Source organism: Choloepus didactylus, chromosome 2 (genome assembly GCF_015220235.1).
Source record: "Choloepus didactylus isolate mChoDid1 chromosome 2, mChoDid1.pri, whole genome shotgun sequence".
NCBI classification, from domain to species: Eukaryota; Metazoa; Chordata; class Mammalia; order Pilosa; family Megalonychidae; genus Choloepus; species Choloepus didactylus.
The window spans coordinates 199,614,788-199,638,692 of NC_051308.1; the positions used below are offsets into that span (position 1 = coordinate 199,614,788).

The following is a 23,905-nucleotide window of genomic DNA, read 5'->3' on the forward strand; positions in this document are numbered from 1 at the left end:
TTAACCAGGAGCATGGACTTAAAGTACCTCAGAATTTGACCCTCTTTAGGCCTTTGTAAAATCTTGCCCTTACTTACTATTAACTGTTATTGCATGAAAGCTGAATTTCCTCTCAGTATTCAGAGCAATTGATCAGAGAAAGGAAAACAAAAGCAAATAGATTTTATACATATTTTGTTTTTAGGCATCTTTATTTGTTTATTATAGTTGAAATATTGAAGTTAACAACTATATCTATTTTCCTTTTTCCTGATTATAAGCATAATACTATTTATTTGGAAAATTTTGAAATTTGAAAAATAGGAAAAAGCTTAAAGAAAATAACTCTCCTACTACAAGAGATAAATATTAATTTTAAAAAATAATTTTTATTTTTAAAGCAGTTTTAGTCTTACAGAAAAATTGCACAGAAAGTACAGTTCCTATATACTTCCCCTCACATTTAATATTAACTTTTTATAATTTTTATTTGTAGATTTTAAGTGAAATTTATCTTTTAAATGTTTTCCAACATTGCTCCCCAGTAGGATTGTGTAATGTATAATTTTCAATTGCATTTCTCCATGTCATTGAATGTACTTTGAATAATATTTTTTTACTCATTGTGTAATATTCTATTATGCAAATAAAACTATTCACCTATTCCCCTCTTATTGTACATTTAGGTCCTATCTCATTTTTCGTTATTATAAATTATGCTGGTATGAACAGAAGTGTGTAAAACCCTTTATGTCCCTACAAATTTATCAGGTAAATACTCTACATATTCCCCTTTTTAATGGATTAGGAAACTGGGGATCAGATAGGAGTTAAGTAACTTGTCAAAGTCAGTGTCTTTGTTTGGGTTCCCCAGAAGCAGAGCCTGAGATAAGGACTCAAGTGCAAGAGGTCTATTGAAGAGGCAATCTCAAGAAATGCTGGTTGGGAAATGAGAAAGGGGGACGAGGAAGAGAGGCAGCCAATGGAAATATTCATTATCAAGAAAATTGCCACTATGGATAACACAACATAATCCTGCTGGGAAACTCTGGGAGCCAGAGTAGAACTTGTGTCTCAGAATTTTTCCACCGGCCGGGTGAGGGAGACAGGGTATTTTTCACCAACTGCAGTCTTGGCTGAGGCTGCTCCCAAAGGGCATTAATTCTCTTTCGCTTCTGGACTGCTGCCGGGCAGGGGCAGGAGGCAGGGAGACAGGAAAGCAGGTTCTGGCAGCCACATAAATGCAGTCAGTAGTTGGGCCGCATGGTGAGGATGAGGGGATAGGGCTGGCACTGACAGAGGCCACTGTGGTCACATAGCTAGTAACCGTCAAAGCTGGGATTTGAATGCAGCTGTATTGGCTTTGCAGAGAATCAAAATCTCCCTCTGACCTTGGGTGAGTCACTTCATCTCTCCAAGCTCCAGGATCTGATGGGAATAATGCCGCCTTCCATATACTTCCCAATGTCTTCTCAAGCACCATCACAGGATGACAGAATGGATGTGTCAGCATGTTGAATATCAGCAAGACATGGTCTGTTCAGCATTACTGATCTTTCCCTGCAGATGAATAGGAATCACATCAGGCAGTCATTCAGTGCTTCTGATGACAGCTAATTAAAAGGAATTAATAGAAAATGGGCCGGTTCCTTGAGTTTTTTAGATGAGTCATTTTCCAGATTAATTATATACTATGCAATGTACACACAGCTCATTGAAATACAGTGTAAGTCCTTGATGAACTGTGGAGTATTCCATTTTTCCAGCAAGAAGGAGACAAATTCACAACTGCTCATCTCTACGCACGACAGTCTTGAGGACTGGAATCCCCCAGGAGGTGCTTTAATTGCTCCATAAGCTTCAAATTCAAGGGCTCCTCAATGCTAAGCTTCTGCTTCTGATGAGCTGTATTAAAGTAAAAATGACAAAGATGCCAGCTGACATATTTATTAAATACATGGATCCTTAAGGAGCTGGTGTGAGCTGCTTATGCCAATGAGGTTCCAGAAGGGAAGTCATTACTGCTGCAGCCCTCCAACCCATTTTAAGTGCACACTTAAGTACTCTGTTCAGCATTACTGACCATTCCCATCAGGTGGGTAGGAATCACAGGGCAAGACAAGCTGGAGACTTGAACCCTGGTCTGCCTGACTTCAAAATCCATACTTCGTCTTTAAGACCACTATGCTCTCTCCACAGTTGAAGATGTTTTAAAGCTTTGTCAACTACTGAAAGCAAGTGTGGATAGTTTCACAGAACCATTCCTACATGGCAGCTACCAAGGGCAAGAGTTCTACACCCAGCCCCTACCCTCGATCAGCATTTATCTAGATTCTTTCTTCTTCTTCTTTTTTTTTTTTTTTTTTGGTAGTATGGTACATGAGTTAATATTTCAAAGATTTGGGTTTATAAAATTAGCATGTTTACTCCTGGGCACTATTGCTGTAATTCAAATAGCTTTCATCTTGTGAACGATGGTGCCAACATCTCCAACATCTACCACTATTAGTGCTGGGAGAGATACAAATGTTTTTAATTCTCAAGGCAACTTTGAGAGGAAAGGAGTACATTTCCCATTTTATAGAGGAGGAACTGAGTCACAAAGCACGGCATGCCCGGGTCATATCACGAATAAGTTGCAGAGCAAGGATTCAAACTCACTTCAGTATAGCACCCAAGCTCAAGTTCTCTGAACACCATGACTCTGGCTTCAAACTTCTAGATGGTCCCCAGCCTCAAAATGCAGTTTCATAACCATGAATGTGCCGGTGGTTCCACATCCTCATCTCTAGCCTGACTCCATCCCAGAAATTCAGACTCATACAGTCAATTATCTACCAGGCATCTCAAACAGAATTCTTTATTTCCACTTATTTTTCTATCCCTGCCCCACGTTCCTCCTCTTTCAATCTTTCCCATCCATACAAATGCATTACCATCCATCCAGTTTGCTCGGGTCAAAAATTTAGTTATTTCTGATGCTTCCTTTTTGTATCCTTCAAATCAAACATTAATAGACCTACAAAATACACCTAAATCCATCCACTTCTCTCCATCTGCATTACAGCCACTTTAGATTAAGCCATCACCATCTACTGCTTGTGTAACTACAAAGCTACCTATCTAATCCCGTCTTCACCTCTACTCCCCTGCAATCCATTTTCTACATGACAGCCGAAGCACTCGTTTTAAAAGCATAAATCATATCATTCACTGCTAAGGACTCTTTATTTGTTTCCCATCATCCTTATAACAAAACAGATAAATTGAAATCTGCATGTCTTAGCATGACTCCCATAACCCTACATGATGTGGCCCCAACCACCTCTCTAACTTCAATTCCTGCCACAATCCTCTTTGCTCCTCTTACAGAGGCCTTCTTCCTGTTTCTCCTACATGTCATATTCATTCCAGATTTAGGCTATTACACTAGCTGTTGCCTCCCGTGGTTGCTGTTACATGTATCCTCCTCAGAGGGGATCCCCTGAACACCCAACACCAACTCACTGTGACTACCCAGTCTACTGTGTCACAACACTGTGGCTCCGTGGTCTGCGCTAGCACAGAAATGTCTTGCCAAGACACCCAGACTACTTGACACTTCCTGCTCTTCACGATCAATTACCACGATATCACCAATATAGTGGATCAGTGTGATGTTCTACGGACTGTCCAAAAAACCAGGATCCCCCCAGACTATAATGTGACAGAGAACAGGAGAGTTTATGTAACTCTGGGGCAAGTCTGAATATGTACTGATGTCTTAAGTGAATTCCACCTGCTTCTGATTTTTTTTTCTGATGGGGATTAAAAGAATGCGTTTACCAGATTAATTGCCCATACTAAATGCCAGAGGTAGTTCTGATGTGTTCTAATAAATATATCACATCCTGTACAACTGCTGCAATCAGGCTACCATTTGGTTCTATTTACATTAATGCATCATCTTCCATCATAATATCTGTTTTTGTCCAGGTGCCAGACTGGTGAATTAAATGGGAATGTGATGGGGACCATCCTTACATCCTGCAAGTCTAATATCTACCATTCCACCAGAATTCCATATTGCTTTTTATTTATTATCTTGCCGGGGTGGAATTCAATTTCAGGGGCATCCACTTGCCCTTTCCCATCATAATTACTCTTGTTCCACAGTTCGGGAAATTAACATGAGGTCTACACCAGCTGCTAAGTATATCCATCTCAAATATGCACCCATGACCATATTAGATCTACTGTGAGGTGGATGGACCAGGACTCAATTTATTCTTGGCTTCCCTAAGCCTCCACTCTAACAAAGAAGCCATGTTGGCATTTGGGGTTTCCTGGAAACATGTCAGCTTTTCCTATATTCAGCAGCCCTCAAAAGATCTGGGAACGCCCCACTCCCTGGCATTCAGTGCCCTGGAAAATCGCCTTAGGTCCCTTTAGAGACAGATTGGAGGAAACATTACTGTATATACTTGCTGTGGTATTGTAGGATACTTTCTGAAGGGGGCCTGCCTTCACCCTTAGTCAATAAGCTCTATGTTTGAGAACTGGCTCAAGTCATGATTTTTTCTTATGGCAGCTGATATCAGCCTTCTCCTTATCAGCTCTCAATCTTTTTTGGTTGGTCAAGAAATACCCTCATTGGCTGCCCATCTATCTTACCACTTTGCCACAGATCCCTGTGTGTCAGGACCACATAGTTGCCACAGTGGTTTGGCTGTCCCTGATGTAATAACACCTGCCCTTTGATGGTTATGTTAAACCTGGCCTCTACTATCTCAGAATTCTGCCATCCTCATTGACATTAGGGACCCAGTCTCACAGCAGTGTCCCCTAATGTTATCTCATTCAACAGACAATAATCCACACTTGGCCCTAAGTGATGCTTGGGCCTCTTTCATTAGCACATTTCTTATTGCATTAGCAAAGGTTGTCCTCTGGGCTCTAATAAGGAACATAATTAGCACTGACTACCTCTTTGCACCTTATGACCCCTTCTTCAATACTTTGCCAAGGCAGTTCTAGTATCTTTCCCTCATTTACTGCAGGCCAGCTTCCCACCACCCCCATAATCCCCCCAATATTGGTAAAATATCTCTTATGTAGTATCATATTCAACTACCACCCTACCCTGCCCCACAGCACTAGTCATTCAAGATGCATCCCCAGGCATGTATTTCTGGTTTGTGCTGGTGCATATTAATCAGAAGAAAAGTCTTTTTTTTTTTTCCTCCCAAAACCAGGAACAGTATTTCCCTCAGTCTGGCTATTGCTAAGACTCAACCCTACTTATTGGTCTAGAAGCAGTGGGCAGCACATGAGGAGGGCACTTATCTACTTGGGGGTGAGGTCTTTTCATGGTCTCTAGGCAAGGGAGGTGCTATCCTCTAGCAAGGGGTGTTGGGCCACTGTGTCAACAAAGAGGATACAGGGAGTCTATCTGGAGGTTCAATGATTTCATGCACATCCATCCAGCATCCCTGTCCTTGCCTCAGGCCCCCAGTCTTGTCCAATCAAGGCCCTGATTTTAGCACAGGAGATTATCCAGGGCTGTGAATTCAGCCTTTTCCACAACTCTGTTACTCTCATAATCGGATCCTGGGTCTAATTTTTAGCACAATGTACTTTCAAAGTTCAGGAGTTAAGAATCTCCTTAAATGCCTCGATAGAAGTCTTCTGACTTTTATATCATGCCCTGAGCTAGTAATTGGCTGATATAAGCCTGTCATTTTCTTCATTTCACCACTATGATGGCAGCCACTTTGATAAACAACCAAACTTCACAGTCCCTATAATCACCTTTATGCCCATGTTTTTCACATTAGCGAGTATCTATAAACCAGTGCAACTCATTCCAACTGCTTGCCATCCCATTCAGCGCATGTGAGAATAATTATGATGTTACTGCACACCAGATATTGTCAGCACTTACTGCCAGCAGTACAGTCTTTGTTGCCATCTGAAAAGCTAGTGATCTAACTCTAGAATCCTATCCTGAAGATCTGTTTACAGCAGAAGTGGTTTAATAAAACGACTTCTAGTACAAAGTTTGGGTTCTCCTTAAACAAGCTCTGAGGCAAGGATTCAAGTGCATGCAGTTTGTTTGTGAGGTAATCCCTGGCAATACTGTGTTAGAAGTATTAAGAGTGAGACAGAGAAGGGAAGAAGCCAATAAAGCCAGACACCATTGTGGGCAGCCAGAGCATAATCCACCTGAGGAACCCTTAGAAAATATGTACCTCAGAGTTACTCTGCACAAGGAAGAGTGAAGAAATGGGTATTTCTACACCAACACTCATCTGCCATTGGTTGAGGGCTGCTTCCATGGGTGGGGATATTAATAGCCTGCAACTTCCAACCTACCTGTGCACAACCTACCTGTGCAGCAGATTTTAGTGGCTGTGGAAAGCTCTCAGAAAAAGAAGTGTAAATGCTGGCAGTTGGAAGTCAGGCTACGGTGTACTAAAATTGTAACGCCTGAGAGCAAATGGACAAGGCACTAACAGCATCTGCTATAAAGAATTCTTTGGAAAGGTAGAATTTTAGCTTCGTCTAAAAGTAGACTTAGTCTAGTTAGTCACTAGTCAACTCAACTTAGTCTGAGTTAAGTAGTGCCCTCCAAAAACTCATGTCCAACTGGAACCTCAGAATGTGTACTTATTTGGAAATAGGGTCTTTGCAGATGTCATCAGTTAAGATGAGGTCATACTGGATCAGGGTGGGCTAATATCCAATGACTAGTGTCCTTATAAGAAAAGAAAGCACATACAAACAGGGAGAATGCCATGTGAAGATAGAGGCAGAAATTGGAATGATATGTCTACAAACCGAAGAATTCCAAGGATTGCTGGCAGCCACCGAAGACAGAAGAGAGGTGTGGAGCAGATTCCTCCTCAGAGCCCCAGAAGGAAAAAACTCCCAGCACCTTGATTTCAGACTTCTAGGCTCTGGAACAGGGAGAGAATAAATGTCTGCTGTTATAAACCACTCAGTTTGTGGTAATTTGTTACAGCAGTCCTAAGAAACTAATATAGCCTATTCCTGCAAAATATGTGCTAAAGTGGTGTTTAGAGGGAAAATTGTAATTTCAAGTTTTGTATTAGGATAGAATAAAGGTCTCAAATCAATAAGCGTTCACCTTAAGGAACTGAAAAAAAATAGAAGAGCAAATGAATCCAAAATAAGCAAAGGATCAAAAATCAAGGATCCAAAAACCAAACAAAAGCATTATAAGAAAATAAAACTACACACAAATATCTCATAAATATAAACATGAACATCCTTAAGAAAAATTTAGCAAATCAAATTCAGCACTATATTAAAAAGATGAGACATTTTGACCAAATCATGCATATCCCTAGAATGCAAGGTTGGTTTTTGGCATTTGAAATCAGTATGATTCACTATATTACTAAAATAAAAGAGAAAACCCATATAATCATCAAAATAGATGCAGAAACAGCACTGAGAAAATTTAAAACCTATTCTTGGTTAAAACCAAAAACTAAAAAACCAGACTTGGATTACCTAATGTTCAAATAACCGAAGTTCCTCCACAAATAAATAGCAAACAAAAAGTAGGAAGGGGTGGATTGAGGGGGAAACTTTATATTAAAAAGAGTTACACTTTGTTGCTCAGATGTGGCCCTCTCTCTCTGGCTAAGCCAACTTGAAAGGTGAAATCACTGCCCTCCCCCCTACGTGGGATCAGACACCCAGGGGAGTGAATCTCCCTGGCAACGTGGAATATGACTCCCGGGGAGGAATGTAGACCCGGCATCGTGGGACAGAGAACATCTTCTTGACCAAAAGGGGGATGTGAAAGGAAATGAAATAAGCTTCAGTGGCAGAGAGATTCCTAAACGAGCCGAGAGATCACTCTGGTGGGCACTCTTACGCACACTTTAGACAACCCTTTTTAGGTTCTAAAGAATTGGGGTAGCTGGTGGTGGATACCTGAAACTATTAAACTACAACCCAGAACCCATGAATCTCGAAGACAGTTGTATAAAAATGTAGCTTATGAGGGGTGACAATGGGATTGGGAAAGCCATAAGGACCAAACTCCACTTTGTCTAGTTTATGGATGGATGTGTAGAAAAGTAGGGGAAGGAAACAAACAGACAAAGGTACCCAGTGTTCTTTTTTACTTCAATTGCTCTTTTTCACTCTAATTATTATCCTTGTTATTTTTGTGTGTGTGCTAATGAAGGTGTCAGGGATTGATTTAGGTGATGAATGTACAACTATATAATGGTACTGTAAACAATCGAAAGTACAATTTGTTTTGTATGACTGCGTGGTATGTGAATATATCTCAATAAAATGATGATAAAAAAATAAAAAAAATAAAAAAATAAATAAAAAAAAAAAAATAAAAAGAGTTACAAAACATATAAAACAGGCAAAACTAATCTGCAGCACTTTGGGATTCACCCCAAATACTAAAACTATAAAGAAATGCAAGGAATTTATTACTATAAATATTAAAGAGAATGGTTACTTTGAAAGGAGAGGGAGAAGGCTATGACTGGGATTCATTAGACTTTTAGGTTAGCTGGCAGAATTATATTTCTTGACTTTGATGGTAATTACAAAGGTGTTTACCTTATAAAACCCCATTAAACTGTACCTTTGTTTCATGTGACTTTCTATATCTGTGTTTTATTTTATAATTTTTTAAAAGTCACTATGAAGAATATTATTTGTGTGGAAGAAGATATTTATACACATATAACCAACAAAGGAGTATATCCAGAATGCAATAGAGAATTGAAAATTCTTTAGAAAATGACACTCACCTGTGTTGGTCAGAATCCTGGAAACAGATGGTAAATTTGTGGAGCATTGTAAATAGATACATTACAAAATTGAGGTTAGGATATAGGGAGACCACAAGATTACCCTCCTAGGTCTGAAAAAACAAGGAGAGGTAACAGTCCCAGAACCTAGAAACAGAAATGGTTGTTGGAGTGAGTTGCCTGCTAGGAACCGTGGCCCCGAGTCAAAGGATGCAGTCAGCCCCTAGTGATTGTGCAGAGGGGGAGTCGGGGGCTAAATACCCCTACCTCGCTCTCCTCCCTCCCTTCAGTCTCCTATCAGTGCCTCTGTTGTCTGGAGTCAGAGGGTTAGGGAGCCCAGTGCTGTAATCTGTATGGGTCAGCCAACAGACATAGAGGACAGTGAAGAAGTTGTGAGTAGATCTGAAGAGGCAAATGAAAGATACCTATTGGGCACATTGGCCCAACAGACACCTGGTCAAAAGACTTGAACAGCCCATTCCCAGAGAAGAAATTCCAAGTGACCAAAATTCATATGAAAAGATGCTCAACTCCATTTGTAATCAGGGAAAGGATTATTAAAACCACATGAGATAACTCTACACTTATAGACTACAGATTAGCAAGAATTAAAAAATCTAACAGTACCAAGTGGTAGCAGGGATATGGAGCAATGAGAACTTTCTTCCACTGCTAAGTGTGTCAGTTGTTATAACTTTGAAAAACAATTTGGACTGTCTAATATAGTTGAGGATATTCCTAACCTATGAGCAAGCAATTCCACTCCAGGTATGTACCTTAGAGAAATTCATACCCAAGTATAACAGAAGGTGAGTACAAGCATACTCATACCAGCATTGTTTGAAATGGCCCCCAAAAGGAAACAACCCAAATGCCCATTAACTGTATAATAAAAAAATGGGGTGTATCTGCATCATAGAATGCTAGTCAACAATGATAATATTGCTACTCACAATAATATGAATGAATCATATTATTCATGAAACAATAATATGTTGATCGAAAACAGCAAGACACAAAAATTAGATAATGTATGATCCAACTTAAATAAAATTACACAAAAAGGGAAAACTAATATCATTTTGGCATGTATATTTAGGTGGTAAAAGTATAAAACAAAGCAAGAAAATAATTTCAGAAACATCAGGATAATGATTATCTCTAGGCAAGAGAAGAAGAGTTGAATAATGTATCACAGGGTAGGAGGATATTCTTGGGGGTTGGTCCTGGGATGCTGGAAATGTTCTATTTCTTTATTAGGTTGGTGGATCTGTTAAATTGCCTACTTATGACTTTTGCAGTTTTTTTTTTATGTGTCACATTTTTTTAAAACAGGTTTGAAAAAAGAATACAAAAAGAGTGGAAATTAAAAGAGTGGTTGGAGCAACACCAAAGACATGATCCAGGAAAGAAAACATTGATAAGTTGGACTTTGTTGAAACTAAAAACTTCTGTTCTGTGAAAGACACTGTTAAAAGAATAAAAAAAGAAGCCACAAACTGGAAGAAAAAATTTTCAAAACACATATCTGATAAGGAACTTGTATCCAAAATATACAAAGAACCTTTAAAACTCAACAATAGGAAAATAAGCAGACCAATTAAAAACTGGGCAAAAGATCTGAGCAGACACCTCACTAAAGAAGATATATAAATGAGAAATAACCACATGAAAAGATGTTCAACATCATATGTCATCAGGAAATTGCAACTTAAAACAACAATGAGATACCACTACACACATATTAGAATGGCTAAAATTGAAAACACTGACACCACCACAGACTGACAAGTATGTGGAGCAACAGGAGCTCTCATTCATTGCTGGTAGGAATATAAAATGGTACAGTTACCTTGGAAGATAGTCTGATAGTTTCTTACAAAGTTATATACAGGCTTACCATACAATCTGGCAATCATGTTCCCAGGTATTTACCAAAAATGAGTTGAAACCTTAGTCCACACAAAAACTTGGACACATATGTTTATAGCAGCTTTATCTATAATGGCCAAAAATTAGAAGCAACCCAGCCTTTCAATAGAGGAATAAACAGAATGTGTTACATTCATACAAAGGAGTATCATACAGTGATAAAAAGAAATGAGCTACTAAGCTCTAAGCTCTGAAAAGAGTTGGAGGAACTTGAAATAGATATTGCTAAGTGAAAGCAGCCAGTCTGCAAAAGCTATAGACTGTATGATTCTAACTATGTGATATTCTGGGAAAGGCAAAACTATAGAGACAGTAAAAAGATACATGGTTGCCAGGTGTTCAGGGAGAAGGGGAGAGATGAATAGGTGGAGCACAGGGCAATTTGGGGGCAATAAAGCTATTCTGAATGACACTGTAATGGTGGATACATGACATCATGCATTTGTCAAAACCCATAGAACTGAACAACACAAACAGTGAACCCTAAAGTAAACTATGGATTCAGTTAATAATAATATATCAGCTCCAGAGATGAATAGTCTGGAACAAGGGTCAGCACACTTTTTTTTTTTTTTAACAATTTCAAAACCTTATTGAAACCAACATTCAAATAGTATCTTAAGGGTGAAATTCTGTTTCAGCAAAACCAATTTAACAATTCCAAATATAAAAACATTAACATATTAATCTTGTTAGAGGTGATCGTTTACCTCTCCCCCATTTTATCTGCTATACTTCATTGCACCAAATGAACAGATAGGGAAGACTTTGTTTAATCATCTGCAACAACAACAAAAGGAAAACTGTACTTTGCAGAGTGCCAAATGTCAGAAATGACATGAAATCAAAATGTAACTAGGCTTAATGTGGTAGAAGGCACAAACCCAATGTGAATTCCCTACCATTTTAAAAAGATCTTCTATGCCTTGAATTTGCTAGACTAAAAAGGCACAGGGGCCATTACTTGTGATAAAGAAAGACATGCAGTACTTTTCAAAAAGTAGAACAGGCCGTAATTAAGGGCCTACTTCCAATTATTTGAGCAGCGGTCTGGCTTGATCAGCCTGAGAAAAATGACTTTTCTGGTTCTTTTTCCTGAATTGGGCTCAAAAAGGTGAATTGCTAAAGGATCAGAAGTTATAGAAGCTTCATAAATGTGAGACAGGTCAAAGGCATACTTATTTTAAACTAACTCAATGCTACACAGCATATTTAATACTATCTCTTAAGGGTAGCATCTATCAAGTGTTCTGATATTAAATGTAGAAATGAGCACACTCATATTTCTGTGCCAACTGAAAAGCTTTATCAGCATTAAATTTGTATATATGTATATGGTCAGATTTTAGTTATTCTTAATAGATTAGTCCTTTTAACTTGTTTACAAATCGTATATAAAGGGAGAGATAGATTTGTGGCAGAGCAAAGCCACAGACAGAAGCACTGCCCAGCCTAACTTGCTTGATAATCCTGCCACAGCTTGAGTGGACACAGTCCTTACCTATGTCTCCAGGAAAAGCAGCAGTTGGGGACGGCAGGAGAGGGCTTCTGACTCACTTATTTACAATCCCATTGAAACCCATTCTCCTTTATGCCAAACACAATCCAGTTGTATATTGCAACTTGATCAAACTAAAACACTAACTCAAACAGACAGCAAAAAATGCTGTCTCTCCTCTGTAGAAGTACAGCAGAGAATCTGGAGAATTCTAAAAGAAAGCTATTTTACGAAAAAGTCATTACACACAACCTAATAATTTACACCTATGTTTAGAAAGAACAAATGTTGCAAGTGGCAGGCACTTGAAATTCTACGTGTTCTTCTTGAATAAAAAGTGTTTATGGTAACTTAGGGGAAAATGGTATTACTACAGTTGGTTAGGACAGAAACAATAGTTGTTTGTTGTTCAACATACCACTAAATTAAACATTCACTTGCGCTCCTAGAAAGCCTGGCTTTCAGGCACATATTTGTGCAAAAACCCCCAGTTAAATGCAAATAACAGTAATTCCTATTGTATTAGCATGTGAAACAGTTCACATTCTCAATATAACTTCATCTTCCCTCAAACAATATTTACTACAGTCTCAAACCAAACACTGAATTTTATCTTAAGCTCTCCGGCTCTTCTACCTGTGGGCAGTCATCTGGGTGCTGGGTCCCATCCCAGAGGGCCTCGGTCTGGTCTGCTTCCTGAAGGGTGGGACCCCTTGGGTGCTGTCCAGTGCTGTTAGCCTCTAGGGTGTCTTGTTCCTGCCCACTGGACAGTTGCGCCATCTTTTCTAAGTTTTCAATGTGACTGACAAGCTTGTCTCACTGAAAGCATCTGAGCCTCTGAAGGGCCTGTTAAAAGGCATCCTGTGCCTTGTACTATGGAGACATATGTGTGTTCTGTGGACTCCAGAGAGCCTGCTGTTAAGTTAAAAGATCTTCACTTTCGTGAAGCTTGTGCTGGAGAAAACCAATTCAGCATGGATCCTACTATGGGGGCTGCCGTTACACTCCCTCTTCCAGAAGTCATTCCCCATTTGCCTTCTGCAGCTGAACCAGATCAGCATACATTCTTATGAAAAGAGTTAATTAGTAAATGTGCTGGTTTGTATATATTATGTCCCCCATAAAAAGCCATATTCTTTAATGCAACTTTGTGGGGGCAGATGTATTAATGTTGATTAGGTTGGAAGCTATTGATGGAGTGTTTCCATGGAGATGTGACTCAATCAACTGTGGGCAAAACCTTTGGATAATTTCCATGGAGGTGTTATCCCACCCATTCAGGGTGGGTCTTATTAAATCACTGGAGACATATAAAAGAACTGACAAACAGAAGGAACTGGGTGCTGCAGCTGAGAGACACATTTTGAAGAAGGCCGTTGAAAGCTGATGCTGACATTTTGGAGAATGCCATTCTGAAAAGCAACCTGGGAGCAAGCAGATGCCAGCCATGTGCCTTCCCAGCTAACAGAAGTCTTCCGGACGCCAATGGCCTTTTCCCAGTGAAGGTACCCTATTGTTGATGCCTTACCTTGGACACTTCATGGCCTTAAGACTGTAACTTTGTAACCAAATAAACACCCTTTATAAGAGCCAGTCCACTTCTGGTGTTTTGCAAAACAGCACCATTAGCAAACCAGAACAGCAAATATTTTAGGCTTTATGGGCCATATAGACTCTGACCCAGTTACTCAACTTTGCCATGGTCTCAGAAAGCAGCTAGCCACAACCCACACAAAAATGAGCATGGCTATGTTCCAATACAACTCAATTTACAAAAACAGGTGGCAGGCCGGATTTGGCCCTTGGGCCATATTTTGTTGACCCTTTGTCTAGAGCAGCATCTCTCAGTCAGCTTCCTCATCTGAACTCCTGAACACAGAAAATGACTTAAATGTCTATGTTCTCAATTCTCCAAAAGATGGTGTGGTACATTAAATTATATACCCCAATATAGACATGTTCTTAATCTGTATTCCTTTGGATATAAACCCACCACAGGACCTCTTGAATATGTTATTTTTAGTTAAGCTGTGGCCCAACCGAAAGGGTGGGTCTTTATTGGAGGCCTTATAAAGAGAACCTGGAAGTCTCAGAAGCTGGAAAGAAAAGGACAAAGTCAAGGAACCCAAAGTATTGCCGGCAGACAGCACCAGAACTACACAAATTTTGGGGAAGAAAGCTTGTCTTGCCAGCGCCTTGATTTTGAACTGCTAGCCTCTGAAACTGTAAGCCAACAAATTCCTCTTGTTTAAGCCAAAACCATTTTGTGGCATTTGTCATAGCAGCTCAAGCAAACCCAAGACAAATGGTAAAGACCCTAGAGCAGTGGTCCTCAGAATGTAGTCCCCAACCTCCCCTATCAGCATCACGTGGAAACTTGATAGAAACGTAAAGTCTCAGGCCCCACCTCTGAATCAGAGACTCTTGATGTGGGGCCCAGAAATCTGTGCTTTAATAAGCCCTACAGGTGATTCTGATGCTCACTCAAGTTTGAGAATCACCGCTCTAGACTGAGTCTAGATAGAATATCAAGAAAATGTCTTCAACTTGCCAGTAGTATAGCTAATTTCAGTACATGGAATCCCCTTAGTCACAGGGATTGGTTTAGGAGTGATATACTCCAGGGGGAATGTTCAAAATATTAACAACCAATGTAGTAAGGGCATCAATCGATCAGAATGGGTGCCAGTCATGGGTCAGAGCAGGGTTCTGAAAGCCCCCTGTTATACCAGGCATTAATCTTTTCATCGCTGAATCATGGCGCAGTCTGCAGGTTTCTAGGGCAGCAACCACAGTGGCCAGGAATGGAGAGAGACACTTGAGTTGCTCAAGGAAGTAGCTACTTACCAACTGTTTTGAGAGTTGAATGGAAGGATCGCAGGGGAAGGAGGCTTTGGGAGGATGGTCTGGGGATGCTGGAAATGTTCCATTTCTTTATAAGGTCAATGGATGTTGGGTTTACCATTATTTGTTAAACAACTGATAGAGCTATACCAGTGCACACCAGCTGCATAACTGCCCTGGTTTGATTGGCCCAAGCCTCAACATTTCCATTCAGTAATTGTGGATACAGTGCCCTGCATGTGATAAGTCCTTAGCCCATGACCTAAAGATGAAGCCACCAGAGGGAGGAGCATACAGTTGAGAGAAGGGAGCTGCATCCCTGATGGAACTACTCTAAAGGTCACCCTACTTCTGTGTGTTCCTTTTACATGGCCCAGTTTGAATGGAGTTTTCTGGGCTTTACATCTGACAGCATATTATGTGAAACAATGAAAATGAGGCCCAAAGAGGTATCATAAAGAAAACATGTTTCCAAGGGCCTGACTGAAATTTCCCCCCTTCTTCCCGGAGTTTTGGATAATTTAGATCTATCCTTCATCCCAGTGTCTAGCAGGAAACAGCTCAGGCACCCTTCGCCCCAGCTGCATGTTGGACTGGCTGTAATGCTTGTTTATTAGTGAAATGCATCTGATCAGAGAGGCCCGCCTGACAAGTTCATTACATATCAATTTAATTAGCTGATTTACATTTAATTTACATTTCAATTAATGTCTTTAGCAACAAAATGCTGCCTTAATAGGGTAATTGCCTGTTAGGCAATATGTAAAAGAATAAATAGTCACATTCTGAGGAAGAATTCCTATTTTCAATTTTTTATTACCATAAATAACTGAAATAATTATTGCTCTTAAGGGCCACGTCCTCATTTCCTTCTGGGCCTAATTATAAAGACTTAGTACCTCATTAAGCAAAATGGTTTTGGAGTCACAGAAAAACATTACTCAAATTGTGACTCATTAGTTTCAACAAAAGAGGGGGGAAACTGTGACAGTAGGCACATTTGGGGGATTGGAGGATTTCACAGTTAATGCAAGCAAGCATCATTCTCTGGGAGCCACACAGTCATGATGACTGAAGATGTCTCCATCCTGTGCACTGGTTGGGGTGTTGGTCTGAGGGATACTCAACCAGCCTCTTTTGAGTATTTCTAGAGATGCGGAGCTCACTACCTCTTGAAGTAGACATTATAGAGCTCTGGGGGTTAGAAGTTTATTCTTATATTAAGATAAAATCCCCCTCCCACCCCGCCAAAATTTATAGTGGGTACCAACTAGAGGAGATGTTTAGCCAGGGATATAATTATATGATCATAATTATGTAATAAGAGAAACTGACAGCTGTTATAGAACAGGGAGGAATGGGGCATGAGCTGGGAACTATAGGAAGAAGAGCAAATGGTCTGAGAAATAGGGAGAATGAGACTCTGTATTTTGAGGGTTCAAGAGGAAAATGTGTCACACACCCTGGGGGAGTATCAGGGGAGGGGAGTGGGCACAGGTTTGGACCTGTGAGGAGTCAGACACCAGAGTCACAGTGCAATAGGGGCTGGCTTTTTCCTTGGGTGGGCGGTCATGTGTCTAAGCTGAAAGAGCAAGTGCTAAGAACTGCCGAGCCAAAACGTGGGATCCCTTTGGACAAGTTTAATATTTAGGATAGAATTATCCTTCCTCAAAGAACCAAGGCACTCATGACCATCATCTCTGCAGCTGGCCTGCTGCATCTTTTGTACTGTTAGTCTTCAACAGTGACACCACGTGGATGCAAGATGCAAGAGCAGGATGGAATACTCTAGCCTCGGTTCTGTCTCCATTTGGCTGTGAAAGCCATATTTGGACACTGGATTCTTAGACAATCAGAGGAAAGAAGAGAGGGAAAGAGATAATAGACTTCAAGAAAATAACTCATTTGAGGGCGTGGGTGAGGGTGGGTGAGACGAGGTTTGTTGTTGTTTTTTTAAGACCATATTTGCTCCCTAATAGTTTGGAAACATTCATTCCAATTACATGAGACCATTGGTCCTAGCTTTCCTCTCTCTCCTACTCAGAACCAATTTGCTCCATGTCAGCTCTTTAGAAATTAAATGATAGGATTTAGTTTCCTCATTCCACTTTTGTTCCCCCCGAATCACATTTCCAAGGTAAACACCTCCAATGCCTCTCAATCACTTTTTTTGTTTGTTTTTTCCTTTTAAGGTAAGGTTGTCAGACCCACTGACACCTTAGCCACTCTAGTCTGAAAGTTCTCAGATTTGTTAATAGCCTTTTAAAAACAGTTACCGAAATCTGAACTCAAGCTCCAGCAACGTCAACTCCAGTGCAAGATAGAGGCACTCAGAATGGCAGTGGCTGGTACTCACCAGCAGGGAGTGTCTGGAGCTAATCTTGCTTCTCCAGGTAAGCTTAGGTCCCTGGTTCTCAGCCCTATCCAATCTTCCCATTTTATAGCAAATATTTTGTAACACTTTCTTTATTTGAAAGGAAAGATGTGTAATTGAGTATTTCCATATGTAAATACTCTGACATTATTACACAAAAAGACTTACTGAAGTAGCCCCGCGCTTTCATCTATTTCCGAAATTACCTGACTATGGTAACCACAAATGCTAACTGACTCAGGTGTGTTGACTTGGTGATTCAAATACCACTACCAGCTAAGAGTGATATAATTTTCTAAACTCTTGAACAACTCTTGGTAGAGTTTTGAACAAAGCAAAGTATAGTCTTCCCTTGATTTAAAAGGTAATTGCATTCCTGGAAAATTTGTATTAAAATCATGTAGAAAAAGACTTTAGGTTTATATGTGAAATGAAGTTAGGTTGTAAACAGGTTTTACACCTATAAGAATGTGAAGGGATAGACATTGAAAGCCAGTTCTTCACTGTGTAGGACTGCCTGGCATTTCTGAATCTTGCCCGAGTGCCCAGAACACTCCCTCACCTTCACTGTCCCTCATTGTTGTGACAACTATTTTTAAATGACCCACAAATTTCTGAAACACTTAGGGGGTGATACCACCCCACAGAGAACACTTGCCTAGAGTAAGCTCTGGAAATTCACACAACCACTGAGCTTCAGTCTTTCCTGAGAGCTTCTATATTTAACAGATAGATGCAGATTTATGCCTCAGTTTCCCTTCCTTAGAGCCCCAGTTCCTTTCTGAACTAGACTCTCTCTCCTGAACCCCAGATGATTCCACTGGAGCCCAACTTACCAAGCTTATTTTTATCTTTACCCAGTGGCAAAGGGAAATAGTGCTGGTCCAGTTCCTATATTCTCAGCTGTTCCCAACAGAATAGATTACTCAGGGCTACCATACAGACGCTCATCACACACTGAAGATCATGCAACCGGCTTTTCCTTGGTTGTGGCCTTTTCTAAGGATCATGGAGGGGTCCTGCTTGTCTGCCTTGGGAACTGCAGCCTTCCACATCAGTGCTCTTCCCCTATTCACATGCACCATGTCCATGCTCACTGGCCTGACTTCCAACTGCCAGCACCTGGGATTCTTTGCCTGCAGGTTTCCTCTGGCTGCAGGAGCCCACTCTGCCTATGTCGTAGGCCAGAAGGGCTGAGAATTAATACCCTCAACCAATAGCTAATGGGAATGGGTGTGTAAAGACCCCAGCTTCCTTACCTCTTGGGTAGGATACCTCTGAAGTGTATATTCTACACTGGCTCTCAGAATTCCTCAGTGGGATTAAGCTCCAGTTGTCCACAGTGGTAACTAGCTTGATAGTTTATTGGCTTCCTTCCTTCCCTGATTGGTGTTTCCTAGGACGATTTCCTAAATAAATTACTTACACTCAGATAAATATCTGAAGGTTATAAGGGAACCCAAACTGAGACAGGAATTCTGTGTGAGCGAATCTTCCAGGAATCCTGTTCGTAGGCCTCCTGGGGATACATAGTGAGAGGGACTTTGGGTCTTGATGGATGAGCCCAGTTTACAGGCATTTGGACCCTCAAGCAAACTGAATCTCACAGAATGTCCTTTGGAAGGATATCTGAGGGTTTTCAGGGAACTTATCTTGAGGTAGGAACCCCACGACCCCGTCTCAGAATATACGTTTGTGGCTTTGCGCTTGATACTGGATGCTACCATTCAACTTTCTTCCAACTCAGCCCTGGATGTCATGACCCACACTGCTCAAGAAAGAGGTAGGAAAACCTAACCGGGCATTTCCCTTTGATGAGCTTTATAAATAGCTGGATTCAGTAGGTTGCCAGGCCCTCTAAAGTCTGACTTGAGGGACATGTTTTCACTGGCTGGAGAGACTCTCTCATTAAAGAGAGAGCAAAGAAGCAAAGGTGCAAATGAAAAAGCAGTGCTAAAGAGTGACAGTAACAGCTGTGGAGGCATGGGTCACTATTCTTTTGCTGGGATAGCAAAACCATCTGTGGGACCCCTGCCCAGGCAGCTTCAGTGGTTCCTGAGGACACCCTTAACCACCCCATGCCCAGTGGGGAAGGGAGAGATCTGGGGGCAGGATCCCAAATCCCAGTGGCTTCGCTGAGTGGGGGCTTGAGTCAGAGATCTGCAGTACTGAGAGCTATGCTCTTAGTCATCAGCGGGGCTGGGGTACAATAATCTGATAGAGCGAGGGTCACATTTTGCTTTGGTCAGCACATTCCAAAGCTGCCCTGTAACTGCAAACTAGACAGGGGCTTTCTTTTCCTCTTTACGGTTTATTGGCCAAGTATCAAATGTTTTATAGGGCAAATGTTACCATCCGCCCAGCTGTGCTCAGCACTTACTGCCAGCAAGGAAGTTTCAGTTGGGACTCACACTAGGGTAACTCCAGATTTAAAAGCCTGCCTCTGAATGCGTCTCTTCATGCCCTTTAAACTGCAAATCAAAGAGGCTCACAGAGAGGCTTGGTGATTGGCAAACTTCCTGCCCATAGTGATGAGAATATAGGCCTTTGTGTAACTGGAACAACTAGGGATGAAGAGGAGGAAGGAACACAGGCAGCTTATCCAAGGGGCCAGAAGCCCCTGTAGATAAGGCAAATTTCCTGACCGAAGTCAAGCCTGGGATAGTACTACCTACACATAACCACCAGTACCAAAAGTACATCCTTTTTTCAGGCATCAGTGCTGTTCCCACTTACTCTCCCTTTCCCTCCCTTTCTCAGTTATTCATTCAGTCAACATTCATTGAATGCCCACTATGTGGCAGGCAGATTTAGTGTGAAGCTCAAGGGGCTTCAGGGCCCCTCTCTGGCACTAGCCCCTTCCTCAGTGAGGTGTTCCCCTGATCATGTGTTTTTGTAAATTTTGCAAAAGTAAGATATTTTAATGGCCGTCTTCTAAGACCCTTATCTCTTTCCACTTCAACTTCCCCTCCATCCAACTTGCCTTCACATGTGGTAGCAACGAAGTGGCCATGGGCATGTTTGGGATCCAACTAAATGGAAGCTGAGTTGAAGTTTGGGTTTAGTGGGTTACATTTATGTGATTCACCGTCACCTGCCATGTAACATTCAGTTATCACTATCCATCCCTGGTATAGCAGTGGCTTCCAGCGGTATCACTACTGCCCACTGTGCAGACTTACCTCACTTCATGACCCAAAGTTGCTGGGCCTCTACAACAAAGACATCCACAACAAACTGGTTGAGCGCTGTCAATCCAAAGAGTATGTAGGATTAGTACAAGGAAATGCAAAATGTCCTGAAATCTTATAGCACAAAATAAAAGAAACTTAAGAGAGGTTTTTTAAATCAGCAATCTTAAAAATTTGCAAAGAGGTGACTTCAATATAAGTGGCTGTTGAAGAGCTATCAGAATCCCAGTTTTGACATCAGTGAAGGAATTTGCCTCATCTACAGGGTCTTCTGGATGCCTAACTAAGCTGCCTATTGTAATTTAATAAGTTGTAATTTATTTATAAATTTATAAGGACTTGTAAAGCTACCATAAACTTTTCTGAATTCTATAAAATAAAAACCCAGTTTTGATCAGACATGCTAGAAGAAAGACTGAATTTTCTTTCAGTTCTTTTAAGAGAAAATGATCTTACAGAAATTGTTGCCATATGATGAGTGATCAAAGAGTAAAAATGGAAAATACAGGAAAAGGTATTATAGCAGTATATCTGGCAGTTAATAAAAATGCCATGTGATTTTTCTTAATTTGGAAATTTTAAAAAATAATTGATGATTTATTCTCTCATTCTAAATAAATATCTACTTTCTTACTTAGATTTCCATTATAAATTCTATATTCTTTTTTTTTTAAACGGGCTCCCTGATTGTATAAGCTTCAGGCTCCATAAAATCTGGAACTGCCCAGGCACAATGATAGTTACTGGGAATAGAATGGCCAAGATCTGGCCTGGGCTTCAAGGATCTCACAGGCCACTGAGCCAACCTGATATGTAAGTCAACAATTACAGAGTGTCACCAGGAAATTAAAGGCCTTTGCCTCACTTCCTATCCCCCAACCCAATTTTTTTTTCTATTCAGAAATTATTTTTCAGAAGCTCAAAGAATATACTTTGCTTGCTTTCAGGGTGCTTCCATCGCTCACTTATCCCTCTCACAGCTGAGGCATTCTCAGATTCTTCTCCTCCCCACACCCAAACCTCATAATTCATTCTACTTCAGTCATTCATTCTGTCCCTCTTTGAACTGCATGAGGCTATCTTGGTTATGTCCTCCAGTTTTCCCTGCTCATACGTGTGGAAGTCTTGAAATATTTTCCCCAAAAAAACACAGCTCTCTCCAGTACAGGAATTCGGCCACCTACTTTCTTCCCCATTAGGAATATCCCAGACTTCTTTTCTCTTCCCTCATCCAACCATCCCGGTGAGCTGAGTTCTACACAATTTTGACGAAACAATTAGGAAATTGAGAACATACTGAATGATTTAAAGGAAATAGGATCTTGTGGGGGGTTGAATTGTGTCCCCACGAAAGACATGTTCAGATTTTAATCCGTGTGCCTGTGGGAGTGAACTCATTTGTAAATAGGACCTCTTGAAGATGTTATTATTACTTAAGATGTAGCCAAATTGAATCAGGGTGGACCTTAATCTGTATGACGGGGGCCTTATAAAGAGAGGAAATTTAGATGCAGTTAGTCAGAAAAGGTCACAGGAATAAGCCAGAAGTCAGCAGACACCATAAGAGCAGACACAAGGGCAGAGATTGCCTTGTGAAGGGAGGACCAGATGCAAGCCAAGGAGCCCCAAGTATTGCAGCAAGTCAGCACCAGCATGTTATGGACTTCAGGAAGAAAGCAAGGCCTTGCCAATGCCTTAATTTTGGAGTTCAAGCCTCTGAAGCCATAAGAAAATAAATTCCTTTTGTTAAGTCAACTAATGTGTGGTATTTGTCAAAGTAGCCCTAGCAAGCTAAGAAAGACTTCATGGACTATTGATGGAGGCTCTCTCTAAACTCTGCTCGACGAGTGGTGCTAGTGTGGGTCCTGGGGTTGGGATGGGGAAGAGTGACCATCTCTATCCAGACCAGGACCCTCAAAGACAAAGGATTTGTCTTATTATTTTCTGGATCCACAGTGCATGGTGGTAGGAATCAATAAATACTCAATAGGAGAGGATGGAGGAGGAAGGAAGGACACATTAGCAATGAAATTCCTCTTATTCTATGAAAGGAGTCCCCCAAAACTTTTCTGTGTGTTCACTTTTCTATGTACGCATTATTTCCTCTTTCCTTCAGGCTCCAAGGAAGATATGTGAGTCCACCCATTCAAGGCCAGTCCCTCCACCTGTGCCCTTGACCTAGACAGCCTCTCCCAAGTCTTCCAGAACAAAGCTCCAACAATCATCTTCCTGCTCTCTGGTTTTAGTCTCTCTAACTCTTTACTATGTTTTGTTTTATTTTTTTTTTCGCCCAGCCTATGACAATACTCAAGCTTCTCCCATCTTTAATAAGTAAACAAACAAACAAACACATACACCATGACCACCACCTCCTTTTGGCCTATGTACCCTGTAACTACCCCATCTCCTTTCATCTTCTTTTTCCTGATTTATTTGACATTCATCCATATCCACCCGGTAACTGAAACTCATCTAACCAAGGTCACCACAACCAATTTCCAAATCCATCAGGCATGTTCTGTGCTTATCTTACTAAACTCATAACAACGTGGACCACTAGTGGTCATCCATCCCTAAACTCTTCCCTCTGTTGACTTCCATAACACTGAACTCTGCTGCTTATTCTTGTGCCTAGCCATGTCTATCTCCTGCAGGGAAGTACAGAAAAGTGATTTATGTGAATGGAGGTTTCTGTTTTCCACACCATCTTTCTCCCCTTTAAGGGAAATAACATTACCCCATCTCTGGGCAGATGCCTCCTAGTGCAGTGTTCAGGCTGGAGTGCTGCAGCTTACGAGTGTCACTGATCACTCAATGGTTGCATCCAAAGAAGGGTGCCAGAATGGTGAGCAGGAATCCAAGCCACACTGAAGCAAGATGAGACAGAACCAGGGTTGAGAAGCCTAGAGGAGAAAAGATGTCAGCATAGAGAGGAAGAAGCAAATGTGTTCTAAACAGTTCCAAATGATTAAATGGACTATTGAGGGAGGATCTTTGAGGAGACAGACTTTGTCTCGGTATAAAAGAGAGCTTTTTAATGGTCACAGTCATGTAACAGTGGAAAGGGGAGTCTCATAATGCGGTGGGGGGCGGTGATCCCTGCTAGCCTATATAACATCTTCATGTGAATGAGAAAAAGACACTTCTTTTTCCAGGTGGCCACAACCTGACACCAATGCACCTAGTCCCCACTCACACCTTGGGCAGGTGCCCTTGTGCAGAGCATAACCTGTACTTTCTTATATAACAACTCTGTGGGAAGCAGCGAGCTTCCTGTCACCAATGACAGGTTATG

General features: G+C 41.0%; 1 long non-coding RNA gene across 1 annotated transcript; it reads right to left on the reverse strand.

The window, feature by feature from the left end:
* Positions 1-438: 438 nt before the first annotated feature.
* On the reverse strand, positions 439-23,380 carry LOC119519264. Its single transcript, XR_005214000.1, has 3 exons — positions 23,348-23,380; positions 20,602-20,656; positions 439-1,884 (listed from the first exon to the last, which is right to left on the reverse strand). It is a non-coding gene; the product is annotated as an uncharacterized LOC119519264 (long non-coding RNA).
* Positions 23,381-23,905: the final 525 nt, after the last annotated feature.